Raw genomic sequence first — 13,224 nt, forward strand, 5'->3', positions numbered from 1 at the left:
GTGAGTGAGTGAGTGAGTGAGTGAGTGAGTGAGTGAGTGAGTGAGTGAGTGAGTGAGTGAGTGAGTGAGTGAGTGAGTGAGTGAGTGAGTGAGTGAGTGAGTGAGTGAGTGAGTGAGTGAGTGAGTGAGTGAGTGAGTGAGTGAGTGAGTGAGTGAGTGAGTGAGTGAGTGAGTGAGTGAGTGAGTGATGCGTGCTTACTTCAGAGGATTCGGCTTGTGCACTATTTAGGAGGTGGCACTGAAATTAAATTCAAAGATCACACCCCAATGTATTCTAAAGGGTTTTTCGCGTTACGAGAAAGGAGACTTATTCGTTGGGAGCTGTAGACCTAAACGTGCATCGTGAAATTCAGCACGAAGCTCCGTTTACCGAAGCATTCTAAGCGACCTACCACAAGCTTCGCGGCCACTCACACGAGGGGCGGTAGAGCTAAAGCACTACTTCATTAGCAATCCCTAAAAAAGGCGGTGTCTGTCTCACACCTCTTAGATACCTGCGAGAGCACTATTCTATCACTGAATTTTTTTATTTATTGCCTGCTTCGACAGTTTGCAACAAGTATATGCCGACCATGCACCCGGTCACGCCTCTTGTTATACTGAACACTCTTGCGCTACGCACTGTACATCGTCGTCTTTGTTAACTTCTATCAGTGGCGCGAACAGATCATCTTGCTTATGAAATGTTTATTTACACTGACAAAGAGGACTTCACTGGTCACTGCACAAGAGTACTATGCAATCGCCGCAACCGTTCATGCCTCCTGTGAAACTGCCACACTCACGCGCTGCGCACTGCACATCGTCGTCTTCATGGCCGACGAGCATTAACATTGACAGACATAACAAATACGGCTCAAACGATTGCTGAGATCTTGCGCTACTCATCTGGCCTTGCAATTCATATAATCGACTCGAGAACCGCGTGTGTGGGTAAACCTACACACCCACAGGCCGCATACAAATCCCTGTGCAATGCTATAGTCCAATGCCTCAGAACTTTAGGTTGGCACAAGAAAGAAAAAATTTTCTAAGGCTACCAAAGAGCACCATATTTTATTCTTCCAATAGATTACCGGACACTGCCTTATTTTTTTAGAAATGCACAAAAGCAGACGCAGCGGCTATAGGCAAGCCCCACTTCCGGCTTTCAGTTTTCGACATGTGAAATGTGCCGTCTTTTGAAGTCGGAACGTACTGATGGGCGCAAGAAAATTTGGTTCGAGCCAAATAATAAAAGTTCTTGCGTGTATTGAATAGATACAATGTCGCGGTTTGCAGTTCCGCTATTTCGCTATATCCCAAGAAAAGTCTAGAACCACCCATCCTCGCTTGAGTCTGGGAACGGATTGCACGAAAGAAACATTTTGCACATAAAAATTTCCGCGCAGACCTCCCGTGCTGTGTGTGCGACCATAAGGATGCGGATGTAACATACCTTTAATTCAACTGCCCAGAGTATGACAATTTTAGGAAACTTTTGAAGGGGGACTTGAAAGCCCTTGATGAAGCGCCTTTCACTCTTCAATGTCTATTAGGCACATATCTGACGCGTACGCTACAAAACGAACAATCATTGCGCTAAAGTCTTTTTTTGGGGGGGATAGTGGTCTCCTTGGGGATTATTAGAACTTGATTTGTTAAGATTCACTACCTGTCCTCACTTGTGTCCCGAGACTGTGTTGGCTGTATGTACACAGTTTGCTTTGGTATACTTTCATTACCAGTTCATGACCTGCAATTGCTGCCTGACAACCAATTTTGGGTATCATCAACACGTGTCTGTGGTTACTTCCTTACTGCTACGTTCTAATGCCCTTGCTCACTGTTAAGCGCTTACGTAGTTGCTTATTGTTTATTGTTAATTTAGACTGTTTATTGGATATGTAAAGTTTGTTCACTGCTAAGTTGTTTTTACTGCGAAAGCAGTGCCAGTGTCACAATGCGAAAATGCCGGCGCCTTGCGGAAAGCCTATAGCCTCGGAGAGTGAAGCCTCCACCCTCCAGGAGCACCACACACCGCCACCCTCGACCCACCCTACTTCCACCCTCGAGATCTATCTACCAAATTGCTCACCAGAAGCTCCACCCGCCATAAGCCACCACCCTCCACAATTCCACAAGAAGCCCACGCAGCAGTGGAACGAAAGAAAGCGATGGCGAAATCTAATTCCAAGATGCATGGGGAGAGCCAGCATCCCACCCTCCCCAGTCCACCCCATATCTATGTGGCTGCCCACCCACCCAGCAGTGATTTAGGTTTCTACCTCGACATCATCCTCACCGCTTTCGCAGTAAAAAAGAATTATCGCCCGCTCTTTGCAGAACGCTCGATGAAAGAGAGAGCGCAGAATCCACGCTAACTTCGCTAAAGAGCCAAGCGTCGCAGTTTTTCCGCAATAGTTCGCTTTTCGGTATTCTTCGACTCAGTCTCCCGAATCAAACACACGCATAGGAAGCGCCGACAAAATCAACGAGATTCAACTGGTCAGATCAGAGAAAGCAAAAGCAGCGTGAAACCGCGAGATTTGGCGTGACTTAAGTGAGATCTAGCCCGATCCCTATATATATTTATATAAGCCGAAGATCGAGGCCCGCAGATCGCAACAAAGTACAGGCAGCCGTGCTGCGGGCTTTTCCGACCATCTGGGTTCCTCGCTCGGCTCGTGTTAGCGTTGGCCCTTTCTACATTCTCGTTTAGCCTGCAGCTGCTTTTTGTCTTTCTGCGGCAGCAACAGCGGCCGTTTCTCCAGCGGTGCAGGCGGAAGACAGGCCCGCTCTGCCGTGAAAAAGTGTGCCCAATAATCGGCTCTGCCGCCGACCTCCCAAAGTCAACAGAGAAGCAACAGCAGAAGCTCGCGCGCGCAAGAAATAAAGCAAAAGAAAGCGCCGATTAAATAATACAGAAGCGTCGTAGAAATGCGTGCAAGGGTAGACGGCACTGTACAGCGAGCGGTGCTCTCTTCCCCTTCCATTTCTCCCACTCTGGCCTCTTTCCCTGCTCCTGTCATCTCGCCAGTGCGATTTACCAGAAGAAGTATCGCGTCCGGCCAACGTTCCTCGATACGGCCTCGATGCAGAGACGACATCGAGCCAGAAGGCCAAAGCTAGCTTCCTGCATGCTCCTTTTGCTGTATTCTACGGTACGCTGCCTCGGGTCTTGCGGGAAAGCTCGACTCGTTGAAGGGAAGAAACCTGCTATCACACCCTCCCGCCTACCCCTTTCGCCATCTCCAAGTCACGCTCTGACGTCCAGTTTCAAGCGTTCACACAGCGTCCTCCCAGACAGAGTCAAGCGCGCGTCAAGGCGTGTCAGAAAAGTGTCGTATTGAGAAGACGCAGCTTTCTAAAGCTCCTCTCCCTCTCTCTTTTTTTTTGCTTCCGCTTCCCCTCCCCCGAGCAAACCCAAATATAGCACAAAATGGCTGCCAGTGGCGCAGTGTGAACAGAGGTAGCAAGAAGGACACGCGAAAAATGCGTCGCGACTCCGGGACAACATGGTACGGAAGCATATTTTGTTCCAGAAATGCGAGCGCGGAGGCCGACGTGAAAAACAGCGAAAACTCGGTATGCGCTGCGCTCATGAGTTAACGCACGCACACATGCACCGCACTGGCGTGATCGAGATGCCAAGGACTGCATAAGCGAAAGCGGGGCCAAAGAAGAAGAAAAGAAGATACGAGCCAGCCCCTCTTGCTGAAGAGAGCAAGGAGGTTGGTTGGGGGGAGAGACGAGCCTCCTTTCCTTGTGTCATGAACAATACATGATTTCTCACGTCTGCGATGCTTTATTTTCTGCTTATTTGTATATTGCTTCCTCCTGGCGCCGTCTTCACTTCCTGCGTAAGACAAGCCGAGAGGCGGCGCACTTCTTTGTACGAAGCCTCTGTAGCGCGATAGAAACAAAAGGCCTAGGGGGAGGGGGGGGGGGAGTGAAAAACGAACTGCCGCTCTTTATTTGGATATCTGACACTCTAAAGTTTCTGCTCCTGGCACTTGCCGCTCTTTCATTCTTTCGTTTCTTTTCGTTCTGTCATTTTCCGTTTCTTCCTTCGGGTCTTCGTGAGAAGCTTAAATCAAGTGCCCTTTTTTCATCGAGGAACTTAATACTATAACCCGCGAGTGACCGCCGGCAAAAAAAAAAAAAAGAAAGGGCAGTAAATAACCTGCCGCCTAGTCTATTAAGCCTCTGCTTCACTGGGTATATCTAAGGTGCTGTAAGGCAACACCTCAGAATTAGGTTTTCTAGGTTCCTACCTGCCTTTATCCTTGAATAGTGAGGCCAGAGTACGCTCTAACCCTAAGAACTCAAAAATCCCACACATTTCGCTCAGCTCATAAGCACGTCGGGCTACAGAAATGTCCAAATTATTTGTTTTTTTCTTTATGCGTACAGTAGGTCGCGATATAAAGTGCGGGATGCGAAAGTATTGAATAAGACTCGAAGGTCTCTTCTGCGTGCAATGCAAAAACCATCAATTTCGCCGCGTACACCGAACAACGTCGCGTAGAACTTGTCCACGCAGTTGCGCATAGAAATTATATTATCACATAGTAGTTACAACGCAGGGGGAGACCAGATGAGCAGACTGAGGTGTCACTGAAACGAGCTCTTTATTCAGCTCCCTTGCACCCACAACGAACTGAACTCGGCTGCGGCGAAGGCAACAACATGCTCGGCGGTCGTGATAACCTCGTGCCGGCAGTTTTCAGCATGAGCAATCAGTACAAAGCTTGACGGCAGTATCCTTTGCCGTGGTCTTCTAAAAATGCTCAAACGTCCGCTGTATTGCTCATCAAAGCCTTAAATACACCGTCGTTTCCTTTTTGTCGATATTTTTTGCTATGCTTAGGAGAAAAGGAATAGATGTCAACAAGTAATTCAGCTATGAAATTGCAGCAAGACAAACACGACGTCCTACTTACGTTTGAAATTAGTCTCGATGTTAGACAAATGTTCTTCCTCAAAGTACCGCGAAAACGAGCGCTTCTCAACTGCCCCCACGAACCGAGTTTCCGAGGAAAGATATTCCGGTGAGCTCAAGATTTAGCGAAAATGCTACGTTGCGTTTTGTCTTTCTTGCATGGAACTTGTACAACTGCCCCAGCGAAACACTCGGTTGTGAGGTCGGCGAAGGTGTCGATATAAGCACTCTGCACGAAATTGTACTTTGTATTCTCAGCAGTGAGTAGTGAGGTACTTTGTGAACAAGCTTCCTGCCCTGCCACTTTTGTTCTCTTATTCGATACGAGTGGGCTCTTTGCTGAAGCGCATTCATGAAGTGCCGTTTACAGAAACACATTTTTTCTCAAGTGTTGTTAACATTCTACACCTCAACTAGTATACCAAATATTTTTTTGCTTCTTCTTGCACTCACCATTGCTCTCTTATTTGTGGAACAAATTAAACGAAATGACTACACAATGTTGTAAGCCCGTCAACGCACTAAACAAATGTTTCTGAATCGCTCGCAGTTGCGCACACGACAAAGGATTCCCATATTATAGCCGCTAAGTGAAGAACAACAAAGGTGAGGGCCAAAGAGCAACATTCGATTTCTCAACGATAGGTGTTGATCTAGCCGAGTCCTATGTGCGCAATTTACCCTCGGGCGGTGCAAGAAGCGCGCGCTGTCGTCTGGCTGCTAACAAGTTAGCGACGGTGACATTCGCGTTTCGATGCGCGGGAGCGACGAAGATCACTGCGCGCTTTGGATCCAGGGGCTGGAATGCGACATCGTATATTTAAAGATGTTCGGCGACTCGAGCAAAATACACTGAGATGCTTACGGCAGACGCGGGCGTTCTTGCTATCATTCCCTGTTGAGTACTGATTACTTGGTTCGCCTCGTTTCTGTCTCCGGAATGTTAAAGCTTTACCTGCAGTAAGGACGGCATTCCTAAATCGACATTCAGAGTATTTGCAGCTGTGCAACCGTTTGCCAAATTTGGTGCTCTGCTGAATTCTTCACTCCTTAGAAGGGCTGTCCAAATATATATATATATATTTATTTTTCTCAGTCCGCCACCGCTTCGTCTGGGTAATAGAATTTTACCTCAAAGCTTCTAACACCAGTTGGAAAGCATGGCTGCCATTTCTGCCCACCAGCATTTATTATGTTTTCATTTCCCTGGATGAAATATAACGCAACGAACACACCTTCAAGAATAAAGAGAGGAAAAAGTGGTCGGGGTTTAACGCAGTTAAACCGAGTAGAACTGCGAAAGAATGCGTTCATTATTCAATTAGATGGACACTTGAGCTCCGCCTTAAGGATATAACGAGAAAGCTTCACGGGATTAATGCCCACATATGCAAAATAGGTCATCCTGTAATTAATATTCATAGATCACTCAGAGTCCTCATACCACTCCTAGCGCAGTGGCGCGGCAATTAAGCGTTCCGTCGCTGCCCTGAGACCTATATTGCTCGGGAACCATTCATTAATTTAACTGCCACCTGCCACGGGGGTCAGTTTTCTCGCAATCCGATGGGCAGGTTGTGATGTCCATAAAGTTACGTGACTTAGGTAATGAGACGCCCTCCTCCCGCAGGCTGCAGCTTGTGCGGTGCTCCTCCGAACTTACCCGAGCTTACCTGAGTTGCTTCAGGAGTACAAGACAATATTACAAGATTCTTGCCCGGGGTTTGTACGTCTGAAGTTGTGTTTTCGCTCTAAATGACTGCGCAGGCATTACCAACTCATTGAACGTATTTCGGATATCCACTCGCTGTCCGTATCTGGGGCTACTCGGTGACGGCCACCCCGCTAACTCAACAAAATCTCGTCTTTTAAGAGCATCCTCAAGATGTTTGATATTTGTTTTTGCTCCGAAATTCATGGCATATCACGATGGCTACACTTTCTGTTTGAAGCCCTGAAAAAGTCTTTATTGGTTCGTACAAGCTCAAAAGGGTGCTTAACTGTTCTTTTCGTATATTATTGATAATGTATGCCGCAGTGTTTCTCGACAAAGGTTCAGTAAAGCATGTACTTACGAAGCATAACTATTACGCCATTATCAGTGAAACGGAAACGTTTTAACATAGCGAGGGACTGTTGCTACCTTTGGTGAGGTCAGAAAGAAACGCCATAACGCAATGACATTTGCTAGCACCTGCAAATTTTCTGCTCTATTTGACTTTTTTTTTTATTTCCTTCTTTCCCCGCCTCGGTGCGCTTGTTCCAAGATGATCTTTTTCTTTTCTTCTCTCGACAGAAGTAACCTGAACCAGATCTTCCCATTTAAGTCCTTTCTTTGCGGAAATTTGATATTAGAATACAAAACCACTCTAAAGGCATTGAGATGGTATGCCCGAGCTGACGACGTCCTATAACTACATGCAGCGGGCCGAAATCACCTAGGAGAGGTCGTATATACCGTCTCAGGGTAACCATGCAGCACAGTGCAAACGGAAGGTGACGTCATCGAATAAGGCGCTGGTATCCCGAATGCGATGGCACGTAATAATGTGCGCCACGGCTATTTCATCGTCGACTACCCTATTAGCTATCCTATCCAAATCGATAAGCCGTTCCAGAGCAGGAACAGCACTGCGCATTCAGTTGGCCGGCGGCAGCTACAGCTTACGGCACACTGCACGCATTCGTTGCGTCGGAAAGGGTAGTGAAACCCTACCGTATTTCAGCAGATGAAAACCCCAGGCATCGTTTTTGGAATTGCTCCCCGCTACCGGGATTCGGAAGAAAGACTGTACGGGGGCAGTCAACGAAATTCCGCCCGGGTGAAGTGATGGAGTACGGTGCAGAAGAGGAGGAGCGAGTGGAGAGCATTAAGTAACCCTAGAGATGCTCACTCGAGATATCTCCGAGAACGAAGCGTCGACGCACGTGTAGCCACAGGGCACGATGTGCGGCAGACGGCAGCGGAGGCGAGAGAGTCAGTTTTCAAATTCATGCAACGGTTCTTTTCCTCTTCGGGTGCGGTGAAGCGAGCTAGAGTTTTGCCGTCTCGCAACGCGTTTCGGCACGCGTCTTGCTTTCATTTATATGGCGAAACGCGATACGAATGCGAGCGGTACTCCTGGGTGAAGTTCTTCCGCTGTTAACCTTTCTATATATGACACATATTTTTTTTTGTTTTGCTCCGGCATCGTTTCATTTATTTTTCCTATTCTGTTCATTTTCTTTGTTTTCTTTTCTTCTTGAAGTTCGCAGAAGCAGCAGCGCGTGAGCAATGCCATCTACACACCGATCTGCTCAGCTCGATGGGCGCACAGCAGTGAATCTTCCCAACCGTGAAACCACCACGATCGTTCGAGGTGCATAGACGTTGCCGCGCCCTTTGCATTCTTTCGCTCAAAGAAGCATAATAGATGCACTTGCAATAGCGTATAGAACCGACAGCCCCGGTAACTACGCCGGTCAATTTTTAGAACCACACAGCAAGTTCCCGTCCCTTCCCCCATTTTCATTGCGAACCATCAGTTATCATATATTAAGCTATTTAAAAGTGGCAGCTACTACTACCAAACCCCTGGGCAACCCCACTTTACATTACACAAGTCAGTATAAGATGTGATACAATAATATTTTTACACGAGGTTTTTTCCTTTATTTACTTGCCCGAATAGTTCCAATATTAAGGCGAACGACACAGAGGTGTGTGGGAAGTGCGATATGTTTTCAGCCAGGAAAGAAGTCATGCAAATGGCTCAGTGCGCCCTCACCTGATAGTGCACCACCCGAAACGCAGACCTGAGTGAGGCGCATGAGTGGCCAGCATTCGCAGGCATTCGAGCACTGACTTACTTTGTTCAACTGAAAAAGCGTACTTTCAGTACTGGGATTTATTATGATCTGCGTCGCTTTGTAGAATGCTACGCGCGCCAAAAAGAGACTGCATTACTGCACAGCACAATGCAGTGTGTGTGTTTGTGTGTGTGCGTGTGTGCGCGCGCGTGTGTGTGCGCGCGTGTGTGCGCGTGTGTGTGCGTGTGTGTGCGCGCGTGTGTGCGCGTGTGTGTGCGCGCGTGTGTGTGTGCGCGTGTGTGTGTGCTTGTGTGTGTGCTTGTGTGTGTGCGTGTGTGTGTGCTTGTGTGTGTGCTTGTGTGTGTGCTTGTGTGTGTGCGTGTGTGTGCGCGTGTGCGCGCGCGAGTGCGTGCGTGCGTGTGTGTGTGTGTGTGTGTGCGTGTGCGTGTGTGTGTGTTTGTGTGTGTGTGTGTGTGTGTGTGTGTGTGGGTGTGGGTGTGTGTGTGTGTGTGTGTGTGTGTGTGTGTGTGTGTGTGTGTGTGTGTGTGTGTGTGTGTGTGTGTGTGTGTGTGTGTGTGTGTGTGTGTGTGTGTGTGTGCGTGCGTGCGTGCGTGCGTGCACATGTGGGCGAGTGTGTATGTGCGCGTGCGTGCGTGTGTGTGCGCTTGGTTTAGATACCATTTTATTCTAACGAGATAGTGTTAAGTGCTCTGTTACGCAGAAAATCTGGTGTCGACGTCGGCCAGCCCCGGGGAAGCAACCTGGGTGGACGACCTAAATCACACGGCCTTGTTGGGTCACCACAACCTACCCACCGGATTGTGAGCAAACTAACCACCATGCTAACCACCCTGGCAGGTGGCAGTTAAATTAATGGTTGATCACGAGAGGTTTCTTGCTCAGGAAGAACAACTTGGCTCACGCAAGACCTACCGGTGGCAGTACTGGCCAAGGGCGCGGGCGGTGTATTGTGCCTTAACCACTGAACAATTGTGCAAGGAGTGGTATGAGCGCTCCCAGGAACATATGAATGTAAGGAAGAAGGGGGCTTGGGCAGGGCATGTAACGCGAAGGCAAGATAACCGCTGGTCCTTAAGGGTAACAGAGTGGATTCCAAGAGAAGGTAAGCGTAGCAAGGGGCGGCAAAAAGTTAGGTAGGCGGATGTGTTTAAGAAGTTTGAGCGGATACGGTGGCCACAGCTGGCAAAGGACAGGGTTAGTTGGAGCGGCCATGGGAGAGGCCTTTTCCCTGCAGTGGGCGTAGTCAGACTGATGATTATGATGATGTTGATGAATTCCGCATATATGGGCATTAAATCAGCGGCGCTATCGCGTCATATCCTTGAGGTGGAGCTTAAGTGTCCCCTCGAAATATTTTTTATCACCTCAGTGAAAATCAGCGCTATTACTTAAGGACGCGTATTACTATATCTGTGGTACCAGCCGTTATGTTGACAAGTAATCTTCATTACATATTCAACTAAACAATCGTAAAAAATCATAATCATAAATCATAATCACAAATTGTAGTAATGTTTTTAGGCATCGTGCCGTAATTACGTGGTAAGCAAATTTATATCGTTACAACAGCGCGGTCTTTTCATTTGATTTCGCGCGGAAGGAAAAACGGGGCCTTTGGGTTTCCGCGGGAAATAGGTGTACATGTTACGGCTGGCGCGCTCTGCACCCATGCAGCGAGGAAGCAAGTGAGCCCCCCCCCCCCCCCCCCCCCCCCTGAGGCCCCATCAGAAAAGAGCCAGCGAGAGATTACGCTCTGCTAATTAGCATTCCGCAACATGTCCCTCTGGTTGCGGCAGCCGCGCGTCTCGGTCATTGCTCGCGGTTTCTGCTGTTTCCGTTTTCGGCCTATTTGGTCGTCCTTGTCGACCGTACAACCGGTTGTGCAATGTCATGGCCGTGTTCTTCACAGTCGAGCTCTGATATTTAGATGACGCCGCAGCTTCACAGGGTTCCAGCTCACATCGAGAGATCAGGGTTGCATACCCAGAGAAAATTGTTACAAAGAAGAGAACGAAAATTACCGGGGTTCTTACGGAACTTAAGTGCGAGTAATGCGAAAGAATTGCAATTCTCTTCTAATTCTATTTATTTGTAGTGTGGGGACGCCTTCGTCCCCTGCGTTCGCTTTCCCTCAACTCACTAGTTTTCTGTGGTTAGCTTCTCCGCAACGCACTCTCTTTAGTGGGGTTACTTTTAACTAACAGGGGAGGGTGCTCGCGTCGCAGCGACACCAGCGCCACGGATGGCGTGTTTTGCCGCTCGCGCGCGGGGGAAGGCTCTCTCTATTCTCCCTGGGACCGGGAAGCGAGCGGACGTTTCGCTAGCGGCTTCGCTCTTCGTCGACGGGCGCCTCTTGGTCGGAACTTGCTCCCGCCAAACCTGTCCCGTCCGGCCTCGAAGTTTTCCCTCTGCCCTACCGTGGGCGAACGTTCGCTCGTAACCGTGCTGGTGAGTCGGACATCCTCGATTCCTCAGTGTATTTTGTTGCTAGCTGGCGTTATTGTTGTTATAGCAATAAATGCCTTCTTTGTGTCAGCCAGTGTGTCGTTTTTTTGTTCCCGTAGAGCAAGGCCCGCCGTGGTCGGCGTGCGCTCGGTAGCGCTCGCGACCACGGGGTGGGGTCCGCGCGGTTTTGAACTGTGTCAGCCGCGGTTAAACGGGGAGAACGGATTTATCTCCCCAATTTAAACCCCATAGTAGTTGGTGCAGTTATCAGCACTAGAACTGTTACTGGTTAACAATCCGCAATGTCTCGCTGTTGGTTAAGTCACCACCGTTTCCACCAATCACGAGTTTTGTAACGCCACCGCTTTACGGCTGACGCTGGTTTTTTTCGTCAAGTTGAGCCATCGATGCTTTCGCATTAATAAAATAAAGCAGTGAGCCCCTGTAAAGGGTGCACCGCCTCAAATTATTCAGTATGTAAGGAAGCCAACTTGCGATGCTTAAAAAAAGAATATGAGCAACAAAGATTAGAAGTAGGCGCAAACGACGGGTAAATCTGCTTATATGCAAACTGAATCATCAATTCGTAAAAACGTTACAGGTTTGCCGTGCACAAACTTTCTTATCAGTTCTGCCTGTTTTACACCACCGAAGAAAACAGCTGAACTCAAATTGGGAAACGTTCGATGCGGAGCGTTTCTGAAGAATTTCTTCTCGTCTAAATCATGTGCATCCAAAAATCCACAAAGATAGAAGCGTGGCTAGGGTCGCTCGTCTACGCTGGCGCCTAGAGTCGGATTATGAAGCAACGTGGCGGCAAACCCTGAAGCCAGCATCTTCGTCGCGGTCGCGCTCGACCTCGACTACCAACTACTGACGAGTGCTTCACGGCGGACTGAAGATTCTGCAGCGGCGGAAACGTCCGTCATAATTCTCGCCGTAAGGCATTCTGATCTGGCGGATAACTCCGCTCATATAGTAAATTATTTGAAGCCAGCCCTTCAGTATTGTACGACAGGATGAGCTAAAAAATGACGGCGGCCTCCTCACACCGTTGAAATATTCATTCACTACACCGGTCCCATAGTACTACGTGGACCTGAGGGCTTGAAGGCAATAAGGCGGCAAACGATCTAGCTCGCAAACTAACAAACCGAGCGGATCGTTACCAGTACCGCACCGCCCTACCACCAAACTATGGTGAACGGCTAGAAATCGTTACAATGAACAGAATGAAATATCTCATTACCCACATTAAACTCACCACCGAAGAAGCCAGATTCTAAAGGCCAATGCAGACCAACACTTTTCCCAACCTGCACTTGTACAGCCTCATCCGCCCTTCCAAGCCACGCTATTCCATATTTAGTGTAGTTGCCTGAGAAAGCCATCCTACGTGAGAACATCACAGACACCATACGTGCAGTGGGAATCAGCCTTGACCAGTAATGGTCTGCAGCACCTAGGTCAGGCCATCCGACGGATCCGGACATCAGCACAAGCCACGCGAGTCCGGAATTAAGGAGTCCGCCCACCGAACTCGCCAACTTTTTCAAACATTCAAGGCCGTTTTAAAAAACTATCAGCGTCGAAAAGAAGCTGCCAATTATTCCCAGTCAGCAGTCTTACTGTAGAACTAAATAAATTATCATACGCCAGTTATTCTAAGTTTCTCGATCACAGTCTCCTCTGTGCCGGACAATGCTCTGCACTTACTCACAAGATGCCGGACAATGCTCTGCACTTACTCACAAGATAATTTTTTTTCGTACAATCCTATTTTGAAAAGTGCACAGCGGATCGCTTTTGTCCCAGAAGACATGCTTGCAGCACATCCACGTGTACTTGTCGCAGTCTCGGAAGTCCTGTTCCTGAAAACAGCGCATTCCATGCACCTTCAACATCACCTGTCATGACATCACACACCACCTGCTTCTATCGCGATGACGGCAACCATGCAGTGCTTTAGAAAGCGTTGTTAAGGCAGGACTACAGGAATTTTTTGCCATATTTCGGAACACATCCTGTTGCCATATTTAACTGGG

At 48.4% G+C, this 13,224-nt stretch overlaps 1 protein-coding gene across 3 annotated transcripts in view; it reads right to left on the reverse strand.

Moving 5' to 3' along the window:
- The window catches only part of Gycalpha99B (guanylate cyclase 1 soluble subunit alpha 2), a 198,036-nt gene that overhangs the window by 136,639 nt on the left and 48,173 nt on the right, over positions 1–13,224 (reverse strand). The window lies entirely within an intron of this gene.

Source organism: Amblyomma mixtum, chromosome 1 (genome assembly GCF_055824585.1).
Source record: "Amblyomma mixtum isolate Tamu chromosome 1, ASM5582458v1, whole genome shotgun sequence".
In the NCBI taxonomy this organism is placed as follows: Eukaryota; Metazoa; Arthropoda; class Arachnida; order Ixodida; family Ixodidae; genus Amblyomma; species Amblyomma mixtum.